Source organism: Symphalangus syndactylus, chromosome 20, assembly GCF_028878055.3.
Source record: "Symphalangus syndactylus isolate Jambi chromosome 20, NHGRI_mSymSyn1-v2.1_pri, whole genome shotgun sequence".
Lineage (NCBI taxonomy): Eukaryota > Metazoa > Chordata > Mammalia > Primates > Hylobatidae > Symphalangus > Symphalangus syndactylus.
The window spans coordinates 52,608,522-52,626,734 of NC_072442.2; the positions used below are offsets into that span (position 1 = coordinate 52,608,522).

At 45.1% G+C, this 18,213-nt stretch overlaps 1 long non-coding RNA gene across 1 annotated transcript; it reads left to right on the forward strand.

Moving 5' to 3' along the window:
* Window positions 1-6,309: 6,309 nt before the first annotated feature.
* LOC129469916 (uncharacterized) lies at window positions 6,310-16,466 on the forward strand. Its single transcript, XR_008653119.2, has 5 exons — window positions 6,310-6,538; window positions 8,128-8,232; window positions 8,919-9,093; window positions 9,281-9,712; window positions 16,075-16,466. It is a non-coding gene; the product is annotated as an uncharacterized lncRNA (long non-coding RNA).
* The last annotated feature ends 1,747 nt before the right edge of the window (window positions 16,467-18,213 follow it).

The window sequence follows — 18,213 nt, forward strand, 5'->3', positions numbered from 1 at the left end:
TTGGGAGGCCGAGGCAGGTGGATCACCTGAGGTCAGGAGTTTGAGACCAGCCTGGCCAACATGGTGAAACTCCGTCTCTACTAAAAGCACAAAAATTATCCTGGTGTGGTGCTGCACACCTGTAATCCCAGCTACTCAGGAGGCTGAGGCAGGAGAATCACTTGAACCCGGGAAGTGGAGGTTGCAATGAGCTGAGATCGTGCCACTGCACTCCATGTACTCCAGCCTGGGCGACACGAGCAAGACTCCATCTCAAAAAAAAAAAAAAAAAAAAAAAAAAAAGAAACTTGGGGAGTGTGATGGTCTTTTGATGTGTCAACTTGGCTAGGCTACAGTCTCTTGCTATTCAAGTAAACATGAATCTAGGTGTTGCTGTAAAGGCATTTTGTAGATGAGATTGAAGCCCATAAACCCAGTTGGACTAAGTAGTATGGGAGGTTATCCTAGATAATTTGGGTGGGCCTGATTCAATCAGTTAAAAGCTTTCAAAAAAGAACTGACGTTTCCCTGATGGAGAAGAAACTCCATCAGCGTACCACAGCTTCCAGCCTGCCCTTCCCAATGGGGTGCTCTTATGGACTTTGGACTCACCTAGTCACCCCCTCAATTGAGTAAGCCAACTCCTTGCCACAAGTATCTTAAATATCTACTGGTTCTGCTTTTTTGGTTGAACCCTGACTGATACATGTAATAATTCTAATATCTGATAAGCTAGAATTTGAGAAGATTACAAGGGAATAAATAAGAGTGCTTGATGGAAAAGATACATTTATCATAAATACACAGTATGTCCCTGACAATAAGGCCTCAAAAGATACAAAGCAATAGCTGACATACCTATAGGGAGGAAAACATAAACAAACAACCAAAGCTGGAAATTTAATACACCCTATAGTGCACACTGTGGTGCTGCCAGGATCCTCCTTCAGGGTTGAGGCATCCATCCCAGCAGCTGCCGGGTGAGTAGCTGCTGATGGCTCACAGCAAAATACTTCCTTGGGAGTTGTCCTAACTGCTGGGGGCTGCCTCTCACAAGTCACATCTTCTCCCCGGGAGAAGTCCATATCCAAAGACTGCTCAGTGCAGGCCTCAAAGATCTGGCCCCCTGTCTTCAACTTGCGGCCTCTATAAAGGGCCATCTTGGCTTAAGAGTTTCCTGTGAGACCAACCGAGGCCTCTGTTGCAGTCATACAGCATTTAAACCTATTACTCTGTCCAGTTATCCTTATATCACTCCTGTACAGGCATTTTTTCTAGAGAACACTACCCAGTAATTACCTCGTATGCAATTCTCCATCTCAGAATCTATTTATAGGGAATCTGCCCTACACCAGTTGATACCAGCAGTTGTTCCAAGAACACAAACTCTAAAATGGAATTGTTTTCTTTTTGAGGTGGGGTCTTGCTCTGTCGCACAGGCTGGAGTGTAGTGGTGCAATCTCAGCTTATTGAAACCTTCGCCTCCTGGGTTCAGGCAATTCTCTCTGCCTCAGCCTCCCGAGTAGCTGGGATTACAGGCACCCACCACCACACCCGGCTAATTTTTGTATTTTTTAGTAGACACTGGGTTTTGCCATGTTGTCTAGGCTGGTCTTGAACTCCTGACCTCAGGTGATCTGCCCGCCTTGGCCTCCCAAAGTGCTGGGATTACAGGCATTAGCCATAAAATGGAATTTTGAAACTGAGTTACCTGCCACCTAGCTGACAACGAGGGAGGGCCCTATGACTTGTGATTGGCAGAGTAATGAAAATGATAGCATATGTCAGGTTGTAGCAATGTAATTGTTAAAATTGTCAGTGGTGTTGAACTGAGGTGGAATGTTGACAGAAGGGAATGCATTGGTGGGTGCTATATCTCAGATCTTTATAACATTGGGGGAAGTGGTAATTCTAGAGATGATGGAATTGAATGGCTATTACCGGGAGCTATTGACAATGATGGCGATCAGTGACAAATTTAAGGGAAAATGTTAGCATCAGAAGACTTCTTGAAGCCTGATAGCAAAACAGCTGAGAATCAGACCCTAACTTCAGCTAAGTTTGAATTCTAAATCCCAGCAAGTTTGCTATGCCAAGGTCAGGATCCTGCTGGGAAGGAGTAGAACTCTGAGATTTGGGATGGGGACATTTTGATTTATGCAAGCAGACACCTCCAAACACCAATCACTCTGAATTTCCTGGGCTTGCTAAAGTGGCCCACTCCTCCAAGTCTAAAGCTAGGGCTCTGCCTTGCTTGAAGATGATGCAGACTGAGGCCTCTACATTGCAATACAACCCGCACCCCCTCAGGATCTACCTACCCTTTCCTCTCCCTGCCCCATCCACTAGACCAATAACTAGAATTAAGTCACCAAAAAACCCAACAGGGGAAATTCTGGGCTTGATAAGAGAGGAAAAGAACCATCCTCTGAAGTTACTACAGGCCCTAGTTTATATGTATCTGTAGGAACCAGGACAGTATGTATGAGACTGGACCCTGAGGATGCTGGATCAAGAAGGTAAAACATATATTTGAGTACCAGAGAGTTTATTGAAAAGGAGCACATTCCTGGCCAGGCACAGTGGCTCATGCCTGTAATCCGAGCACTTTGGGAGGCTGAGGCAGGCGGCTCACCTGAGGTCAGGAGTTCGAGACCAGCCTGGCCAGCATGGTGAAACCCTGTCTCTACTAGACATACAAAAAATTAGCCAGGCGTGGTGGCGGGTGACTGTAATCTCAGCGACTCAGGAGGCTGAGGCAGGAGAATTGCTTGAACCCGGGAGGTGCAGGTTGCAGTGAGCTGAGATCGCACTGTTGCACTCCAGCCTGGGCAACAAGAGCAAGGTTCCGTCTCAAAAAAAAAAAAAAAGAAAAAAGAAAAAAGAAAAAAAGAAAGCACACTTCTGTGCTTTCAAACACTCTGGCAAGGATGCTAGGAGATGGGGATTAGAGAAATTTAGAGAAATACATGGCTCATGTTAAGCAGAAAATGTCAGAATTGCTTGACAAAAGGTAAAATAAGTTAAAAGGCTCAGGGAACTGGGCATACTAGAATAGTATACTCTCCCTATTCTACTTACCAGCTGTCTATGTTTCATTGGAAAGTCTGGAAGATCATCTGCTGCAATAAAGAATGTGCTAGAGAGAGGCACCAGCATCACTGAGAAACTCTGTGGTAGCTGTCCTCTGTGGTAGCTGTCCTCTGTAGGCTGAGGCTGACAGTAGGGGATTTGTTACAAGACTGGGGCTCCCTGGGGATGGCTCCAGAAATAAGGTGAGCTCAATTCACATAATGAGCAATAAGATTAAAGTGGAAGATGGGGAGAGGGAAAGGGGAAGAGGCGCTTTATCTTCAGAGAACTTTTGAGGAGATTAATAGGACATAGTGTCTCTAAAGACAAGAAATATGGGCAAACAACAGGGAAGTAATCAGTTTATATGGTCAAGTGAAATAAAGGATCGATAATCAAAAAACTGAGGCTAATAAAATGCAATGATCACTGCCATTTTCAGACCCAGAACCCATGACTGAAGAAGCCAAATATTCCAAAGTCAGGACCCTATCTCACCACCATGAATATATGCGGTAATGATTTTCCCAGCCCCCTCCCACCCAAAGGGACCTATGGCCATTTATTCAGGTATACAGGAAAAAGGGAGTACCCAGAAGTTTCAAGGCTGCTGGATAAAGTTTCTGAGTTGGCTGGGTGCGGTGGCTCATGCCTGTAATCCCAGCACTTTGAGAGGCCAAGGCAGGCAGATCACGGGGTCAGGAGATCGAGACCATCCTGGCTAACATGGTGAAACTCCATCTCTACTTAAAACACAAAAAAATTAACCAGGTGTGGTGATGGGCGCCTGTAGTCCCAGCTACTTGCGAGGCTGAGGCAGGAGAGTGGCGTGAACCCGGGAGGCAGAGCTTGCAGTGAGCCGAGATTGGGCCACTGCACTCCAGCCTGGGCGACAGAGCAAGACTCCGTCTCAAAAAAAAGAAAAGGTTCTGAGTTGACATTGATACTTAGGGACCTTAGGCAACATGATGGCCTCTATGTTAGAATGGAGAAGTGTGGGAGCCAGGTAGTCCATGAAAGTCTATCTCACGGCAGGCCCACAGGATTCGTTGCCCTATTCAGTGGTAATTTCCAAAGACCTTGAATGTATAACTGGAATGGATGTACTTATTGTTGGCAAACCAAATTAGTTCCTTGGCCTATAGGGTAAGAGCTACCAAAAAGGCCAAGTGGAATACTCTGAAACTACTTCCCTACCCCTTCCTTGGCCAAGACATAAGAAGTGTCACTTCCAGAGGGAATGGCAGAGATTCATGCCTCTCTTAATGACCTAAAAGGTACAGATGGCAGTCCTCATTGTATCCCCATTTGATTCAACAGTAGGCCCTTCCCAAACCCATATGGATTTTGAGGATGACAGTGGATTATTATAAAAGATGGAACAAGAATTTGCTCCAATCATTTTGCTAGAACAGACTGAGACATCCTCAATTACATGGCATCCAGGCTTTGCTCTGGCAAGTGTGTTCATCTGCCAGGTGAGCAAGACATGGCAGGTAAGTTGGAGGCCTTGGTAAAAGACAAGCACTACAGAGGGTGGAGATGGATCCTACACAATTTCAGGGGCCTACTACAGCAGTAACATTTTAGGGGCATGACAGCAATGGTCTCCAATACGGAGGGTGGATTATTGTGTTTCACATTCCTACCTTTTTTTTTTTTTTTTTTTTTTGAGATGGAGTCTCACTCTGTCACCCAGGCTGGAGTGCAATGGCATGATCTCAGCTCACTGCAACCTCTGCCTCCCGGGTTCAAGCAATTCTCCTGTCTCAGCTTCCCGAGTAGCTGGCACTACAGGTGTGTGCCACCATGCCCAGCTAATTTTTTTGTATTTTTAGTAGAGACGGGGTTTCACTGTGTTAGCCAGGATGGTCTAGAACTCCTGACCTCGTGATCCGCCCACCTCAGCCTCCCAAAGTCCTGGGACTACAGGCGTGAGCCACCATGCCTGGCCTACACTCCTACCTCTTAACAAGGAAGCACAATCCTTGGTAAGACCTTTTGGGTTTCAAAGGCAGAACATTCTAACTTGAGCAAGAATCATGACATGGAATGCTGTCAGCTCTGAGTGGGGCACAGAGCAGAAAAAGGCTGGGCAGCAGGTCCAGGCTGTAGTTCAAGCAGCACTTCCACCTGGGCCATATGACCCAGCAGCTGTTATAGTAGTAGAGGTATCTGGGCTGCAAAAGACACCATGTGGAGTTTATGGCAAGCCCCACCATGTGAATCACAATATAGACCCCTTGGATTATAGAAGAGGTCTTGTCATCTTCAGCACAGAATTATATGCCATTCAAAGATCAGCTCCTAGCATGACACTTGTAAAGAACTTGACCATGGAACATCATGTGACCTTGACCAGACCTGTTTATCATGAGCTAGGTTCCATCAGATGCTTTAAGTCATGAGGTCAAGCAAGTCTAGCAGTAATTCATAAGTAAAATGGAAGTGGTGTATGTGAGTTTGGGCATGTTTTAATATAGGTGTTATTATTATTTAAGTATAGTAAGTCCAATAGATCAGAAGATGACTGGCATTGAAAAGATAGTTTGTAATACAGATCCCAACAGAAGCGGGTATTCCATGCTATGGGGATCCCCATGAAGAAGCACTGGATTGGTCAGGAGGCAGAGAGTGGGGAACTGTGGCCAAGAGCATTTATTGTGGTTTCCATGGGAAGGAATGATGAGGCATGGTAAGTGGATTCGGAATTGGCTAGTTTGAATAATCTTTTTTTTTTTTTTGAGACTGAGTCTTGCTCTGTCACCCAGGCTGGAGTACAGTGGCACAATCTCAGCTCACTGCAACCTCTGCCTCCTTGGTTCAAGACATTCTCCTGCCTCAGCCTCCCCAGTAGCTGGGATTACAGGCACACACCACCACGCCCAGCTAATTTTTGTATTTTTAGTAGAGACAAGGTTTCACCATGTTGGCCAGGCTGGTCTCGAACTCCTGACCTTGTGACCTGCCTGCCTTAGCCTCCCAAAGTATTGGGATTACAGGTGTGAGCCACCGCGCCTGGCCAGTTTGAATAATTTTAGTGTGCCCTGGGGCATAGGTCTGTGCACAGTTGTCTGTTACTTAGGTGCAATGTGGGTGGAGGGAAGAAAAAGTGGGAGAGAGGAGTAATTTTTAAAATTTTTTTGGTGCTGGAGTGATTAGAATAGGGGGATAGTGGCCCAGAGATAAAGTGCCTGTGCTGCGCCCCGACGCCGCAGGAGGGCGCCAGACTCCGCCTTTTCTGCCCTGCGTGAGGCGCATGCGTGTTCCGTCTGCAGCTGCTGACGCCCATCCTGGGAGCCTACACCAGCTTCGTTCCCTCTGAGCCCATTCGGGAAGCGCCACACAGCTTCGGCTTCGGAAGATCCAGGGCCGCGTCCTCTGTGAGGAAATAGCCGTGACGGCTGAGGAGGGAGGGGCCAGCTCTAACCGATTGCTTAAGTTGTTACAGATGGTACAGAGCCAGTGGCTGAGTTTTGTAAATCAGGTGTGTTCATTGAGCGAACTTTCCCCTTCGGAATATTCAGCATCTGAGGAGGTTCAGTTTGATTTTGTCTATCGCTGGCGGGGCGCGGGCTGACGCCTGGGACCCCTGCACCTGGGGAAGCCGAGGACGATCGCTTGAGTGCGGGAGTTCCAGACAAGCCTGGGCAACACAACGAGACCCCGTCACTACAAAAAAGAAAGAAAAATGTGTCTATCTCCAATCCAATGGTGAAACTAGGATGTCTGTAATCTCCTCGTAACATCCCGGATTATACATTATTACTGTCTCATTTCTTTTTTGTTCATTTTCAAAATTGGAAAATACATTCACTTGTCTTGTAAAAGTTTGTCTTTAAACATACTTGCAAATTATGTTTTGCAAGAGAAAAAAACTTTTATTTTTGTTTTTCTTTGTTGTAAGCAAAGGCAATGCGAGTGTTCTTTTTTTGTCAGAATTTTTTGTTGGAAAGCTTATTTAATTTTCCACTTGTTTCAAAATATTATCCCATATTGATGAGTTGCACAGAAATTTCTTTTTTTTTTTTTTGAGACAGAGTCTTGCTCTGTCTCCCAGGCTGGAGTGCAGTGGCGCGATCTTGGCTCACTGCAACCTCCGCCTCCCGGGTTCAAGCAATTCTCCTGCCTCAGCCTCCTGAGTAGCTGGGATTACAGGCGCCTGCCACAACGCCCAGCTAATTTTTGTATTTTTAGTAGAGACAGGGTTTCACCATGTTGGTCAGGCTGGTCTCGAACCCCTGGCCTCATGATCCACCCACCTTTACCTCCCAAAGTGCTAGGATTACAGGTGTGAGCCACCCCGCTTGGCCCTCCCCAGCTTTCTAAAGAGAGACCTGGGCTCCTCCCCTCTGCAGGCATGGGTATTTAGGCCAGGCATCTTGGCAGGCATTAAACCAGTATCAAACCCATCAGGGGTTTCTCCCATGAGGTTTCAGCACCTTCAAGAGACTTAACACTCATGTTGAAATTTAATCCCTAATGCGGCAGTGTTGAGAGGTGGGTCTTTAAGAGGTGATTTGGGTCAAGAAGGCTCTGCTCATGAATTAAGGGATTAGTGGGTTAATGGATTAATGGGTTATCATGAGAGTGGCATTAGTGACTTTATGAGGAGGAAGAGAGACCTGAGCTGGCACCATCGGCCCCCTTGCCACATGATGCCCTGTGCTGTATCAGGATGCTGCAGAGTCCCCACCAGCAAGACGTCCCCACCAGCAGCCCCTTGGCCTTGGCCTTTTCAGACTCCATAATTGTAAGAAACAAAAGCCTTTTGTTTATAAATTACCCAGTTTCAGGTATTCTGTTACAAGCAACAGAAAACAGACTAAGAGAGCCAAACTACTAAGCACCCAGAATGCTCTGACATCATGGGCCAGCGTGTGTGGCTGGGGGAACCCAGGCACACATTTGGACAGAGTCCAAAGGGACAGAGGATAAAAGATAAAAGGGGTGAGACTCTGAGTTGGAGACAGCCCTGGGGCTGGGCTGACTGACCTCGCTTCATCAAGAGGGCAGGTTCTTGATGCCTGGAAACTGATTTCAGGGCAACACAGGATTTTCCCCCTTTGCCTGCAGGTCACTGCAAGATGAGCTCATAAATAAAGGCTGAAGATCACAACCGGCGCTGAGTTTCTGAATATCAAGCATGTAGACCTCAGGAACCACCAGATCACCATCTTAGTAGGTTCTTTTCTTAACATCCAGGGATGTCTTAAAGCCCCTTGGTACAAAGCAAGTGCATTTATTGATTCATAAAAACGTGCAGATCAGTACTTTTCAAGAAAGGAACGTTTTGAGGAGGAGCCCCTTTTATGGGGGCTGTCATGCTGTGCAGTGACTCATCTACCTGGGGTGAGGGTGGTGGCAGAGTGGAGGAAGTCACTACTGTTATCAGGGACTCGACTCGGGATCCACTTGATCCTGACTGTGTTGGGGTGAGCCTTGACCTCTGACCTCCCAGGCGGGGTGGGAGGATTCTGGTGAACTAATTCTGTGTAAAACCCTCGCAGGCCTGCCCCCGCCCTTTCCCAAAGTGCCTGACTGTGGGAGGGACTCTTCCTGCATCCAAGGAGTGCTGTCCCCTCCCAAAAAGGAGTGTCCACCATCTGTGCTGCAGGCTTTCCCCCTCTACAGTAGAATTTGTGCCCTGGGCTGCCCCTCTCCTCTCATTTGGACTTTCTGCTTGTGTGGACTCACAAAGAGCGCAGGAAGCAGGACAGGGCCCACCAGGTGTGTTGCAGGGGGGCGGCCTTGCTCTGCGCTCCACCCAGCGTCATGTTCACCCCCAGGCGTCTGGGGGTTTCGGCTTCTTCTGGCTCACAGGGGTCATGCGAGGACCGCAGGCTGCTATTCATTGGATTTGGCAGGAATGTTATCACTTTGGGCTTTGGGGAAACCTCTTCTGCGAGCCCCCTACGGTTGTGCTTTGGCTTCCTGATCTTGCCAGGCCTGCTCCACGCCCACGGCTTTACCACCTTTGCCACCAACAGCTTGGCACAACTATGCAACGACTACTGCCATGAGATGCTGAATCACCTCTTTGTAAGGCACTTCCTGAGGGCCCAGGTGGGGAAGGGTGGGCAGTGCGATCCTATGGGCGTCCTCAAGTCCTCCCACCCTAGGTTCTGCCCCCAACCCCGGGTTCCGGGTGCTTCTCATTAGAAGTTGGTCTTCTGCCGCCCTTGCTATGAGGCCAGTCAAGGGAGGAGTCTCGTTTCTCCAATTACAGGTGCCTTCTCCTGACCCCCAGTTTCTGAGGGCCTGGACCCATCTTTGGCGAGTCCCAGGGCAATCAGAGCAGTTCAGACCTTTCCAAAAGAGCACCCAGCAGCGCCTGATCCTTGCTGAGCATCGTCGTGGAGAATGGAGGAGTGTGGTAGCGAGCTGAGGACCAGAGTTGCTCTGGGGACTTGGTAACTGCCCCATCTCCTCTTTGAGCCTCTGGAGTATGGCGGCCGATTGAGAGCCTCCCATCTCTCTGGCTGACTGCCTCTCTGTCTCCACGGAAGAATCACGCTGACTTTGTTGAAACCATCATCCAGGTGCTCTGGAGGCAGCGCCTGCCTGGACCAGAGCAAGCTCAGCCGTGAGCCCAGCCTCCGTGGCTCCCTGCTTGGGATCCAAGTGCTTCCACACTGCATCCCTGGTGGTCAAGGTCAAGGTGAGGGTGTTCCTGGACTTGGGGGAGGGGAGTGAGAGGGAAGGCCAAGGGAGCACTGAGACTCAGCAGTGTGCCCCATTTAGAGGCAACTAGGGGAAGGGCGGTGAAGTACAATGATCCGGCGCTGGGCTGGACAGAAGTGTGTGCCCAGCGACAAGGCACTTCTCTGTGAGCTCCAGCTTCTGCCTCTGGAGGGTGGGAGACAGAAGCAAGGTGTGTTGTGCTGAGCACACACAGATCATGTATGGGGTTAGAGAGAGTTTTTGAAAGATTTTCCTTGTTTTGTTTTTGTGAATTGAGGGACTCAAAATTTTTACCTATGGTGTTTGCTGGCCATTATTTAGGTCCTCTAATGTTCATCAAAATTCTTGTCTCATTTCCTCCATAAAGCCATGTGCCCATAACTGTTAATGCATTCCTTGGTATCCATTTGTGTTTTCATTTTTAACTTTCTTTGAGAATAAGACTGAAAGTACCTCAAGAGAAAAATATAAAGAAAGTTTAAGATGACAGCACCTAAGGATGCATTAACAATAGGATATTCTGCAATGCAAAGTTTTCAAGCAAAAGAATATTAAAATGGACACTAATATACTCTATAACCAGATTCACCTAGACTGATTTATTATTTGTGCACACTTAAGGTCTCTTTTCCTCTTTCTCTTTTTTCTCTCTGTACACAAACACACACACACAAACATATATATGCACGTTATATTTTCTCCCAATGATTTGAGGCTATTTATCTCTAAACACTTCAGTGTGTTTTTACTAACAATGGAGATATCCTCCTACATAACCACCTTACAATTATCAGCTACTATATTAGGGTCTTGCAGAGAGACAGAACTCATAGGATAGATAGATACAGATATAGGTGTAGATATAGATACATGAAAGGGGATTTATTAGGGGAATTGGCTCACGTGATTATGGAGGCTGAGAAGTCCCACTACAGGCTGTCTGCAAGCTGGAGCCCCTGGGATGCCAGAAGCCAAAAACCTCAGAACCAGGGAAACTGATGGTGTAATTCTCAGCCCGAAGTTAAAGTTCTGAGAACCCAGGAGGCTGTTGGTGTAAGTCCTAGAGTCCCAAGGCTAGGGAGCTTGGAGTTCTAATGTCCAGGGGCAGGAGACAGAGTGTCCCAAACCATTTTCTCTCCTTTTTGTTTTATCCAGGCCCCAAGCCATTGGATGTTGCCTTCCTACATTGAGGGCAGACCCTCCCCACTCAGTCCACTCACTCACATGGCACTCGCCTCTGGAAACCGCCTCATGCGCACACTAGAAGCAATGCTCAACCAGCTCTCTAGGTATTCCTTGATTCAGTTGAGTTGACACCTAAAATTAATCACAACTACCATATATTTGAATTTCATAAAATGGTTTGTATATCCTACTGTCTAAAATGGAATTTTGTCAAAGGACAAAAATGTCTCTTTTTTCTTTTTTTTTTTTTTTTTTATTATACTTTAGGGTTTTAGGGTACATGTACACAATGTGCAGGTTTGTTACATATGTATCCATGTGCCATGTTGATTTCCTGCACCCATTAATTCGTCATTTAGCATTAGGTGTATCTCCTAATGCTGTCCCTCCCCCCCTCCCCCCACCCACAACAGTCCCCGGAGCGTGATGTTCCCCTTCCTGTGTCCATGAGTTCTCATTGTTCAATTCCCACCTATGAGTGAGAACATGCGGTGTTTGGTTTTTTGTCCTTGCGATAGTTTACTGAGAATGATGTTTTCCAGTTTCATCCATGTCCCTACAAAGGACACGAACTCATCATTTTTTATGGCTGCATAGTATTCCATGGTGTATATGTGCCACATTTTCTTAATCCAGTCTATCGTTGTTGGACATTTGGGTTGGTTCCAACTCTTTGCTATTGTGAATAGTGCCGCAATAAACATACGTGTGCATGTGTCTTTATAGCAGCATGATTTATAGTCCTTTGGGTATATACCCAGTAATGGGATGGCTGGGTCAAATGGTATTTCTAGTTCTAGATCCCTGAGGAATCGCCACACTGACTTCCACAATGGTTGAACTAGTTTACAGTCCCACCAACAGTGTAAAAGTGTTCCTATTTCTCCACATCCTCTCTTTTTTCTCCCTACAGTACAGGATCTAATCTTCATTTAGTTACCAAATATCTTTTATTTTCTTTAGTCTGGAATATTTTTACAACTTTTCTGTGCTGATTATGACATTGACATATTTTAAGAAAACAAAACACATCCCTACACCATTTTTAAAAGAATATTAAATGGTTTAGCTTCATCTTGTGTTTGCTCATAATTAGATTCAATTTATTTGTTGTCAGTCAAAAGATTATGTGAGTGGTCCTGTGTCTTTTTCAGCATTTCACAACTAGAGGCAAACAATGTCCATCTGTCCTTTGTGGTAACTGGTTTAAAAATGGGCCAGGCGCAGTGGCTCATGCCTGTAATCCCAGCCCTTTGGGAAGCTAAGGCAGGCAGATCACCTGAGGTTGGGAGTTTGAGACCAGCCTGACCAACATGGAGAAACCTTGTCTCTACTAAAAATACAAAATTAGCTGGGTGTGGTGGCGCATGCCTGTAATTCCAGCTACTTGGGAGGCTGAGGCAGGATAATTGCTTGAACCCAGGAGGCAGAGGTTGCAGTGAGCCGAAATCCCGCCATTGCACTCCAGCCTAGGCAACAAGAGCGAAACTCCGTCTCAAAAAAAAAAAAAAAAAAATACCCTCTTGGTAGTAATAATTTTGATTGCCAAGTGAGGTTTCATCCCATATCTATAACATATCATTAGGTCTTTTCTCTTGAAACTAATAAGGAGTGTAAGGGGAGAAACTTTAAGACAATACAAATACCCTGTTCCTCAGAAAAAGCTTCCCCTAGTTCCCTAATGTTTTACATTTATGAATGATTCTTGCCTGATTTATCTTCACTATGATGATGGCAAAATGATAATTTTCCAACACTAGTAATCTCTGCATCGTTTTGAGTTGCCCTTGTATATTTCTCTAAGTAACAGTTACCACACATCTCTTATCTATTAATCTATCTATTTATTGTCTGATAATCAGTATTTAATCATTTTGTGTTCAAACTGTCCTAGTTGTCGCTACTAGGCACCCATTTAAGCTAGTTGGCTTCCTTGTGACATACCAAAATTTGTCTTAAAATTGTTTATTTCTCTCTGAAGAAAATGTTCCAGGGTTATCTGGAACTACTGTGATCTAGCGCTGAAATTAGCCACACTCCATGTTATGAACTGACTTGTGTTTCCCCAGATTTCATATGTTGAAGCCCTAATCCTCAGTGTGATGATATTTGGAGACAGGGCCTTTAAGGAAGTCATTACGGTTGAATGATGTCATAAGGGTAGAGTGGCCCTAATCCAACTGGACTAGTGTCCTTGTCAGAAGAGAAAGAGACACCACACAGAGCTCTCTCTCTCCTTCCACATGCACACAGGGGCAAAACCATGCGAGGACAGAGAGAGGAGATGGGTCTCTATAGACTAGGAAGAGAGGCTTCACCAGAAAGCAACCCTCCTGGCACCTTGGTCTAAGAGCCTTGACTGCTATTAGACACCATTATCTGGTCACTAGGTGTGCTTTATTGCTACTACTGTGCCTTTGCCTGTTTTCTCTTACTGTGGACAGAGCTGGCAAATATACACATGTATATGTATATGCACATATGCACAAATATACATATGCATATGTAAAGATGATTTGTATAAATGTACACATGTACATGCACACTATACATTTGTTTAGATTTGTATAAATGTGCTCAGGTACCTGCACATACATATACATATACCGCTTTAAGAAATCATGAGCTCAAATACTTCCAGATTTTTTTGCACTCTAGGGTTCTTGCCTTCATTCATTTCATATTTAAATATACTTTCTTCTCAGTGAGATCTCTGCCTCCTAACAACATCAGATTACCCATTTGCTCAATCCTTCAACACATCAAAACATTTTCAGACTTCCTTCGAGGATAACACTACGCAAAACAAACCTATTAAAATTTCATCTGAAATAAGATGAACTGAGGATTAAAACTAGTTGCTGAAAATCAGCTTTTATAGTAAAAAGGAGATAATAATGGTAAAATATTATCTGACAAGTAGACCTTTTAAAATCGGATTTATGAATATATGAGAGAATTTTATCAGTACACATAAACTTGAAGGACATTATTAACATTTTAAAATACAAAAAGTTTGCATAGACTGGCTGGACGCGGTAGCTCACGCCTGTAACCCCAGGACTTTGGGAGGCCGAGGCGGGTGGGTCACTTGAGGTCAGGAGTTTGAGACCAGCTTGGCCAACATGGTGAAACCTTGTCTTTACTAAAAATACAAAAATTAGCTGGGTGTGGTGGCAGGCGCCTGTAATCCCAGCTACTCAGGAGGCTTAGGCAGGAGAATCTTTTGAACCCAGGAGGCAGAGGTTGTAGTGAGCCAAGATTGCGCCACTGCACTCCACCTTGAGAGACAGAGTGAGACTCTGTTTGAAAAAAAAGTTCTCATAGACCTAATTTCTTTCTTTTTTTTTTTTTTTATTATACTTTAAGTTCTAGGGTACATATGCACAATGTGCAGGTTTGTCACATATGTATACATGTGCCATGTCGGTGTGCTGCACCCATTAACTCGTCATTTACATTAGGTATATCTCCTAATGCTATCCCTCCTCACTCCCCCCACCCCATGACAGGCCCTGGTGTGTGGTGTTCCCCACCCTGTGTCTGAGTGTTCTCATCATTCAATTCCCACCTATGAGTGAGAACATGTGGTGTTTGGTTTTCTGTCCTTGCGATAGTTTGCTCAGAATGATGGTTTCCAACTTCATCCATATCCCTACAAAGGACATGAACTCATCCTTTTTTATGGCTGTGTAGTATTCCATGTTGTATATGTGCCACATTTTCTTAATCCAGTCTATCATTGATGGACATTTGGGTTGGTTCCAAGTCTTTGCTATTGTGAATAGTGCCTCAATAAACATACGTGTGCATGTGTCTTTATAACAGCATGATTTATAATCCTTTGGGTATATACCCAGTCATGGGATGGCTGGGTCAAATGGTATTTCTAGTTCTAGATCCTTGAGGAAGTGCCACACTGTCTTCCACAATGGTTAAACTAGTTTACAGTCCCACCAACAGTGTAAAAGTGTTCCTATTTCTCCACATCCTCTCCAGCACCTGTTGTTTCCTGACTTTTAATGATTGCCATTCTAACTGGTGTGAGATGGTATCTCATTGTGGTTTTGATTTGCATTTCTCTGATGGCCAGTAATGATGAACATTTTTTCATGTGTCTGTTGGCTGCATAAACGCGCATAGACCTAATTTCTACAAAAATATTTTGAATGTAAAATTCTTGAAAGGTGGAAGAATCTAAAGGATTTCCAAGCTTTTCTTTGGCAATAAATTAAAAGGTTAATTATAAGGGATTTGAATTAATAAGAAGGTGTTTTCTGTCCTAGCTAGGGAGGCATGATCCATTGAAAACATTCAAATTACAACTCATGCTGAAGTGTGCCATCCCTGATGTTTGGTTCTGATTTAATGGTTGTTGTTCACTGTATTTCACTGGTTCGCAACATCAAGGGAACCACCAGGGGTGGGGTGGGTAAATACCACTGCAATAGAACTGACTTAACCTAGGGGAAAGCCTCCTTGACACTGGAGACAGGGATCAGAGCTGGGCCTGCAACCTATCCTCCGGCTAATTGATCTGAGAAGGGATTTGACCCTCACTCAAGTGAACAGAAAGCAGGAACACACACACACACACACACACACACGCACACACACACACACACACACACACCCCTTGTCTGTAGAACCCTTATTCATACTTCCAGGGATTCTGACATGGACATGACAAAAAGATAGTAAGAAAAAAAAATGGCAGCTTGAGCTAGAGTAAAAAGGGATTGCTATGGTTTGAATGCATGTGTTCCTCCAAAATTCATATGTTGTAACTTAAATCCTACAGTGATGGTACTAAGAGGTGGGACCTTTGGGAGGTGATTAGGCCATGAGGACTCGCCCTGATGGACAGGATTAATGCCCTTATAATAGAGGCTTCAGAGAGCTGCCTGGCCCTTTTGCCCTTCCATCTCTTCCTCCATGTGAGGACGCAGCAACAAGGCGTCATCTTGAAGCAGAGACCAAGCCTTCAACAGGCACCAAATCTGCCAGCGCCTTGATCTAGGGCTTACCAGGCTCCAGATCTGAGAGAAATAAATTCCTCTTTTTAAAATAAATTATTCAGGTATTTTATTATAGCAGCACAAATGAACTAAGACAGGGATTCTTTACCCTAGAGAGATTTGTACATGTTTCTAGGCTGCGGAAGAGAATCCCTGGAGATAATACTGAAGACGTGGGAGAGCCAGTAAGTGATTGAGCAAGATCCTTCAGGAGGAGATACTGAAAGAAATGATGGCATGGTATTCAGTACTAAGAAGAAAATGAGTTATCACAAAGACATGGAAACACATGGAGAGACCCTAAATGCCTATTAGTAAGTTAAAGGAGCCAATCGAAAAAGCCGCCTTCTCTGATTTCTATGGGATGCAAAAATTCTCAAATATAGAGAAGGAAATGTCAAAATTGCAAGGATGTGATTGCCCAAGGCAGGCAACAGATGCAGGAGCAGAAGGCACTCCCACATGCAGCTGGTGAGTGTGCAAAGCTTTGGAAGCTTTGGGCATGTGAATTAAAAAGCCTTATCAATATGTGTTACTTTGCCTAAGAAATTCCATTTTTTTATGATCCCATGGAAACAACTAAGGTTGTTTGCAAAGACTTTCCTGCAGGGTTATCAAAATGGTATTTATAATAGTGAAAAATTAGAAGCAATTTTAGCTCTTGGTTCCATAAATAAAGTCTAGATTTTTGAGGTATCACAGGTGGAGAAGGACACTCAGGTTGGGTTCCCCAGAAAGTTGTGAGATGGAGATTTGTATGGAGGCTTTCATATCACAACCTGCAGAATAGAAGAGAAGAAAGTGGGATTGGGTAGAGGGAGAAGTTAGGCTGCTATGCAGTCTCAGTAAGGGTGCCAGTTGACGCCAGGAAGAGCTGCAGAACTGAGACAGCCCTTCAAAATTACCCCAACTTTGAGTGGAAGGGCCAGAACTTTGCCCCTATGTCAATTAGTCATTGGCTGTGGCTGTCCCAGGAACGACGCGTGTTCCAGGGCGATGGGATGCTCTTCAGCTGAGGGCTGTCTGCAAGCCGTACTCCCAGCAGCTAGAGAACAAATTCCTCAGTTCTGAAAGGGGGTCGTGGGTGGCCACCACCTGACAGCCACTGCAGGCCACACCTTCCACTACTTGGATTCACTTCTTCATATAAGTTTTGGGAGAAACAACTCTAGGATCCTGGTGGGTCTCTTTTTCCAGGAAGAAACTTGTAAGAGTCCAAGGGATGGACTGCAGCCTCCGTCCCCACTGCAGCTAGTCTTAACCCTGCAGCTGACAGTAATTGCTGCTCTCCTCTGCTATCCATTCCAGGTGCCCCTCAACCTCCGCTGGCACCTCTGCTGGTCTTGGTGGCTTCCCAGTGGCATGATCCAGACATTCATCCCTGAGCCCCTGGTCACCATGTGCCTCTCAGGCTATGGCTGCTGCACTTATCTATTTACAATGAAAATGGGGCAAGGTAGTACAGGGAGCTTTCCAGTATTAAAGTGCATTACCTGGGTGCCAAACATATTTCTCCCTTCCCCCACTGTGATTAACACTGTGTGTTAATCGCCCTACTTCCTTCTAATAATCAGGATCAAATACCCCTGTCGGGATGGTGACTCCTCTGCTTGCTGGCTAGCTCCTTGGTAGCAGCTGTAGTTTACAGCTCAAAAGAACTCTTGATGTGTTTCCCAAGGGAATTGTTTCGACCTCTAAACCTACAGAACGGAGGTTTGTGGGATAGGGAAGCACATAACCCTCAGCTGGGTGGCTGGGAGTGATGGTGGGCAAGGACTCTCCTGTTCCCACTCCTTGGTTCCCAGGCTGTAGATGCTGCTTACAGGAACACAACCATATAAAGGCACAGATGTCCCTTGACTTACGATGCAGTTACATTCCAATAAACCCGCCTTAAGTCGAAAATAAGTCAAAAATACATTTAGTACCCCAATAAACCATCGTAAAGTCAAAAAATTGTGAGCCAAACCATCATTAGTTGGGGACCATCTGTAGTCGATCAGCATGATCTACTGGTATTCTAATTGTCTGCTAAAATAAGACTTAGCTCTATTTAGAGGAAGATAAGTCAGGAGTATCTATAATTTTTTCAAGTATAATGTTTGCCATCAAATGAAATATTAGAAGTCACGCAGGGGGAAAGAATCAATTGGCAGATAGCTACAGACCCAGAAGCAATTCATCTATTGCAGTTAACACCCAAGGATTTTTAAATAAATATTATTTAAAATAAATAATATATTCAAAAGAGAAAAAAGAATGAAGAATTTTAGCA